Consider the following 7,476-nt stretch of genomic DNA (forward strand, 5'->3'; position numbering starts at 1 on the left):
GCGGATTTGATTCGTTTCTGCACTTTCTTATTGTTTTTTCTATATTTCCTTCTGTTCAAATATGCGGACTTTTACATTTCTAATATTTTTCTTCAGTTTAATGAGATTATCAATCGTAAGTATCGTTCTTCACTGATTTATTTTATCGCATTATTCTCTATTTCCACTTTTAATATTGTGTGAAATAGTAAATTTATTATTAATAATATTATTATCATTATTACATAATAAGCAGGTTGAATAAATGCAATGTAATTATTATTAGTTTTGATTGTTTTTAGTCAGATTTGCAATGATGACTTAAACATAGTGGTAGCAAAAATGATGAAGTAACAGGGATTAAAGTATTGTGTGAAAGTTCCTATCGACTGGTTTTCTGCGAAACTATCTATCTTTTTATATGATTTTTTGCTGGTAAAATGTAACAATGCTGCAGCAAGAGTAAGGAAAATTATTGTAAGTGATTTAAACGCTTTGCTCCACGATAACCATTGCTGAGCAACTAGGGTATTGAATCACTTTTGTTTTACTCCCATGCTTATACTTAATAACTTGCGACTGGAGCTAGCTCTGCCCAGGATTTAGGGTGAGTTCGAGAACAAAATGTTAGCCAGCTTACAAATATGCTTTAAAAAATGAAATTGTAATATATGCTGAAGCAGCGTAGTTTCATCATTTTACGAAGCTTCTATTCCGTGCTATTTCTAGTGGACTCGTGGTATACCGAAGACGACCGACAAAACGATTTCCACATTTGGTATGTGAATAGTTATTTAGTTCAAACTGTTACAATTTAAAAACGTCATTGAACCCCCTGAGCAACAAAGTTGTAATCACACAGAGATGGCGAGTCCAACGAATGCACATCTTTGGTTTATTCAAACATCGTTTTATCGCTGAGCTAATGAATATAATTCTGGCAGTATAGAGGAAAGATTTTCACGAGAAAATAAGTTATACATCGTTGCAAAATTCAGACATCGTTATAATAGAATAAGACCGTGATACACAATCTACATTGCAGATTCTTCTAAAGCAGATTAATGTTTCGAATAGCGTTACATATACCTTATATTTTATAATAAAAACATAGTTGCATTCAACTTTATTGCCAGAAAAAAATGAACTATTTGCTCGAAAAGTCACAAACAATTTTACAATTTAATTAGCCAAAAAAACGCCTAATATGCTACAATATTCCAATATTTTTAAAAACACTGAAGCTAGTAACATTTTAAAGGTCCGAGAGTATAGTAACCACTATACGACGATGACGTGTAAGCAAATCCGAAATGCATTCCTGTCACTGGAAGAGTATTTTTGTCGTACAAATATCCTGCGTCAACTCGAGTTGCGGCATATGATGAAGAGTAGTAATCGCAATTACATTTATAACCGTAAGAATAGCCCGGCTGGCAAGACCCTGTGAACTAATGCATGCGGAATTAAATAAAGTTTTCAGGTATGAGTATTTAAAAATGGGACAAGGTTTGTATGTGTTTTTTTGTTGTTGCGAGGTATAACACGAAGAGTGTATATATAATTACCGCTGCTTCTAAAGGCGATTCAGGCGATTCAGACGATTCTCATGATAACACAGGTCGTATATTTTCTTATCTAGGTCTTATTATATAAGTGTAGCCCAAGGTTGTAATCTAGGCAATAGTCATTAAGGGGCTGTTTGAAAACTATCGGAAACTTTCATTTCGGTATGGCCTGCACAATTCATTACTACGTAGTTTGGTTGTTGTGACCCCAAGTCTCAAATCTTGGAAGCAAATATATATGTTATGAAATACCAAAGTAACTGAAGTTACCCGTTTCTCCACAAGCGCAATATCCATCATGATTTGGATCCGCTCCTCCCCAGTATGTCATCTTTTCTCCTTGTCTTGAAATCCACCAAGTGTAACCATTGTACAACATTCCTGTTCTGTAACATTGCCACTGAAATGAAAAAAAAAAGAAAAAAAATTGGGACCGAATCAATATTATCATATTTTAAACAGATGGTGTGATCTAAAAATAAAATTAACCTCGATGTATTGTTCGCAATGCTCGGATCCGTTTATTAGAGCACTAATTTGATCCATTGTTGCGGTGTAATTCACTGCGATATCGTTCTCAGAATAATAACTTAGTTGAGAACTTTGGTCTTCCGCGTCGTGGTGTACTACAGTAATACCTGAGAAATACAGATAGAATGTGTGCCTAGTAGTCGATATAATTTTTTCCTGCTATTGGGGTCGAGACAAAAGTGGTATTTTTTAACTAAGTCGACTGACTGCATCAAACTTTTCTAGGCAATAATTTTATTATTGCGTCATGAGTTCGAACAACAAAATCAAAAAAAAATTTGTAAATTAAAAATATTACCAGAAATGATCAAGAAGTCGAAGCCTAGTCGAATTCAGTTTATGTCTCTTACATTATTATTAAAATTTCATAAAATATTCTTATTACTTAGCAAACGAATCTACCTCACAGAAAAGCTATCTTTCAGTGCATACTTATGAAAGGTAATTCTTGCTCCATATTATTTCAGGATCACATTATGAATCCTAAAATTCTTGAAATAACCCGGGGAAAAATTGGCCCATATTATAATATCAGTGAACGCTTCTGAATTATTGATTATCCACGCTTTCACATATTTTTTTTAACAATGAAAATTGCCATACCTGTGCCAGGGTAGGAATCCATATCACAATAGACCAGAAACGGTTGAACATCAGCTCCTGGTGCAATCGTGTAATCTCCAGATGGATTTCCGTCCGCTTTCAAACCAGAACAATCTTTCGTACTAACTACAAAATAAATTATCGTGATAAATGTGTTTTCTAAAATTGCAACCTAGTTCATCAAATTAGTTCACCTTCTCCTTTACATTCCAATTTTCCAAGCGTGAAATACCCCCTTTCTTCAACTCCTAGGACATCTCCGAAAAACAGCTGCGAAACCGGTAAAGTATCTTTGGAAGTTAGATATCTGGATAAAATAAATGATAAATATGGGTTTGGGCGTATTTACTGAGAAACCTAATCGGATTTGATACAGAAATGATGCAAGTGATTACACAATCATTCAAATATTATAAAAAAAAAAACAGAATTACTGCAAAATATTCCGTCGTATGTTTTTCGTGACTCAATTTGTGCAGCAAAATGCTGATTTGTTTTGTTTTTTCTTCGACTAGTGAGATTTTTCTCACTGTTACATTTTAGGGCAAAATTTTGAATTTTAGATTGTGAATAAATTAGTAAGCCGTTCTGCAAAAATTATACGTTGATAAATATTATTTCAAACGCCATTTCATTTGAGTGTTTCAGGGCATTCATGTTGAATATGCATTACCCGTCATCTTGTCTCCAGACCAGATCATTGTTATCGCAATTACAAGTTGTAGATTTTCCATCACATGTTCCATTTTTTCCACATGCACACATATTACTCCCTAATGGATAAAATGGAAAATTTGTTACTTATGAATAAAGTTGATAGCATGGGATTGAGAAAAATAAAATCTATTATGATCAGAAATATACAATTTACAGATCTCATTCTGAAATATACTTAAAATATTCTGCTGGCTTGGAAAAAGAGTTCTAAAATAATCACTTCCAGCGTTTGAATTTGAAATAGAGAAGGGTAGGCCTGTATAAACCAAATCAAAATATTACAAGAAGTGTATTGTATTACCGGGATCAGCTCCAGCCCAGTAGTGTTGCTCTTCGCCATCTCTTGATACCCACCATGCATAATCATTGTATGAAAATAGCATTGATCCAAGACATTCATACTGTTGATATCACATGGGAAAAGATTACACAAAGAGTAAATTAGTGCTCTATACCAGAGTGGTGAATGTAATTATGCAAATTAATGGAATTATGGAATTATATAAATAGTGAAATATCTATTTTTCTGCATCGCGAACTCGATTGTTTTAAATCTTTTATAAAATATGTGTTCCAGGCCAGAGTTTGGCCCATTTCACAATTAGGCCTTATCCAGTTTGGAAAGGCTGGTCTGACTTAAAACTTTCCCCGTTAAGCTATGTTGTATATGGCCCAAAAACGGCATAATCAAAATTATTGCTAAATAATCTTATTCCTGAACGTTTTTACCGTTTACCGCTCTACCGTTTTTACCTATCTATTTTTCTGCATCGCGAACTCGATTGTTTAAAATCTTTTAAAATAAATGTTCCAAGCCAGAATTCGGCCCATTTTACAGTTAGGCCTTATCCAGTTTGGAAAGGCTCGTCTGACTTTAAACTTTCCCCGTTAAGCTATGTTGTGTATGGCCCAAAAACGGCATAACCAAAATTATTGCTAAATAATCTTATATATAATGTTATTCCTGAACGTTTTTACCTATAGCACTCAATAATTATAATACCATAAAATAGATCTTGCAAGCAACGATAGTAATGAATAATTATTTATACTTTACACTATTCTGGTTTAGTTTTCGTAAAAACCGCACATTAAAAAAAAATTTATAATAAATAAATATATATTTTAATAATAAATAAAAATTATCACTTTAAACGCGTTTAGAGCTAAATGATATTATACATGAAGTGCATTTCAGTTAAATCAAAAGCCACTTCTGATGAAAGGTAAATTATAAGCTTGACTTATGTAACATACCGACAGATATTGTTGACAGGACCTTGATGTCCACATAACAGATCGAATTTGTTCCCAAGTTTGATCGTATGTGACGTCATGAGAAAAGCATCCCGGATCCTGGCACCCACGTACGTAAGTTCTTTCTTCAGAATCATGTCTAAATTGGTGAACCAAAATCCTCAAATTACGAAGCTTCTAATTAAAAATAATCAGTAAAGGGATGTTAAGTATTGAAAACCAGTGGAATTTACCATTTACATATGACAAATTAGACACTCGGTCAAGTTGTAATAGTATATTGATTTAGGTTCAGTTATACCGGTACCAGGGACAGACAATACAGGTACAATAGCATATCAGGCATTTTAAAAACTCCTAATGGAGGCCTCATTTAAAAATGATGATCTAAAGTTTCCCAAGAGGGAAGGAACTTTTACTTGAAAAATTTTACTTAGTATTTGCGTGTGGCATTGTAAAATTTTCTACCTATTTAGTAGCATTATAATGTTTATTTATGTTCAATTCAAATTTCATTCATAACGAGGCGGGATCAAGATCTTCAAAATAGGCAAAGGGCGGATTGCATCAAAAAAGGTTTGGAACCTCTGATCTAAATCGTTAATATAAATAGATGCATAGACGTACAAGGCTAACCTCTAAATAAAAACACAAAAAATAAGTTACCCCAGCATCGTGATTGCCCACTCTGGATCGGAGGTCATGTCGCAATAAACTGGGAAGGGCGGTACGTTACCTTCTGGGCCATCCGGATCTATGTCATAAAAACCGGATTCGTAGTTCATGAGTTTGTATTTTTCGCATGATGTTTTTGCTGTAAATATAAATTTAATATTCAACGCTCGCCTGTAGTTTGTAGAAGAGTATTTTTAAATAACGGTTTAAGATATAATAAAATTGATTAACTTACGACTTGTAAAATTGATAGTTTGTTCGATTTGTTCTACTTGATCCTGCAAACCTGTGACTTGATTTTGCAACAATGCAAGCTGTTAAAACATGTCGTACGTGAATGATATATAAGTGAAAATCACCTATTTCATGCATTTTACGGAAAAGAATTCAATCGTCCAAAATGAGTCAAAATGGAACTTTACTTATCATTCTAACTGTAGGAAATTTCCTTAAAAAAACTTCAGTTGATACTTGCCTGTTCATTCAACTCATCAATTTGACTTTGCATATCAACACAACATTGTTCATCAATTGGTTCCGAACCTAAAAACAATAAATAATTAAAGATTAAAACGGCAATAATAACTGAAAAACTGATGATAAGTCACGATTGATTTACAATTAAGTGAATAAGCTACAAGAAGAAAATATGAGAAACCCTGATATATTATTACCAGAACCAAATTCTTCGTACGACAAAATACGATCGGCTTTCGTTCCATCTGTCCATAAATACAACGCAATCAGCAGAATGCCAAATCGCTTCATAGTGCGTTTATTTCAGTTGCCCGAACTTTAAATTTTACTTGTCGAATAGTTGATTCCTCAACCCAAATTGAAATCTGACATCTCAGCGCACAATGAGTCGATTTATACAGAACTCTAAACTGTGTTCAAAAAAAAGTGCGAAAGTGTTAAGTCATTCCTAGACCCACGTTCAACGATTGAACATTATTTGTATTTATTTTTGAGTCTATATTTGTAGCGTTATCAAGTCGATACCATGGTATCGGTTTGACAGTTGCTAGGATTCCCATTACCTCACAATTGTTCTTTCTAGTTGCATAATAGAAAATTGCGAAATGGAAATCCCTTTCCCCTAATTTCAAAAAGACACTCCACTCTCTCGTTCAAAAATATTTGAAAAATATGTACGTAACACGCAAAGTTGAAATAGAATAAAACAATATTCCAGTGCAGTGGTTCAGACCTACATTGCATCCGATCATTTTAAAAACAACAGGCATATATAAAACCTTATTTTGTATAATTACGATCGAATTTTATGCACATACTTTGAATGTGAAATTTTCTGAAATACGTTTATATACTTCTAATCCAATCACGCGGCGCTTGAAAAGTTATCTCAATCCTTGATGCTGAACTATTTTGTTTTAGGAAATATCACGCTTTATTCAGAAGTCATTTTAGCATATGTGAATCAGTTTGTAAATAACAAAAGCCTTAAATATATGAACCAGAATAATGATCGTCATACAATGTTACTCATAATTAAACGTAGACAACGCCTCAAATAGGATTGTGTATGCGTACTATTCAAAGTTTCAAAGTACTAAAATCCTATTTAAAATATTCCCGGTCTTGATCTAAACCTCTTTACTCAGAGCAAATAATTGAGGTAACACATATAAAAAAACTTTTTGGGTATTTTGAGCAGCATTTGAAAATTACAATCTTGTACATTTTGTCAGCAATTTTACCCAATTGTTGTGACCCGATGTATCGAGAAGTTAATTCTCAAAATTAAGTCTCAGAATTGATTATTAGCTACAATATTGTATAACCCTGGAAGGCAAATTGATTCGTTTGACTCTCGCCGTTCGACTCACAACAAGACCGCGTTTCACTGTGTTTGTTTTGTGTCAGCCACTATCTATTATCATTTCTCATTCGCTGAGAAAGACTGCAGCTGTTCCGGCGAGACTGAAGTTTCGACGTGTTTAAATATCCTATTCCGCCGTGAAAAACAAAAAAAATATCAACGAATGCTTATGTCATCGTATCAGTTGTAGCAATAAAAGTCAGACAAAGTCTGAATCGTGTTTCATTTTGCTGTGAATTTCACAAGGAAAACTTCCGGGTTCAGAGGTGATAAAATGAACAAGATAGTACTGTTGTTTCTGCT

The sequence above is a fragment of the Styela clava genome, chromosome 10 (assembly GCF_964204865.1).
Source record: "Styela clava chromosome 10, kaStyClav1.hap1.2, whole genome shotgun sequence".
In the NCBI taxonomy this organism is placed as follows: Eukaryota; Metazoa; Chordata; class Ascidiacea; order Stolidobranchia; family Styelidae; genus Styela; species Styela clava.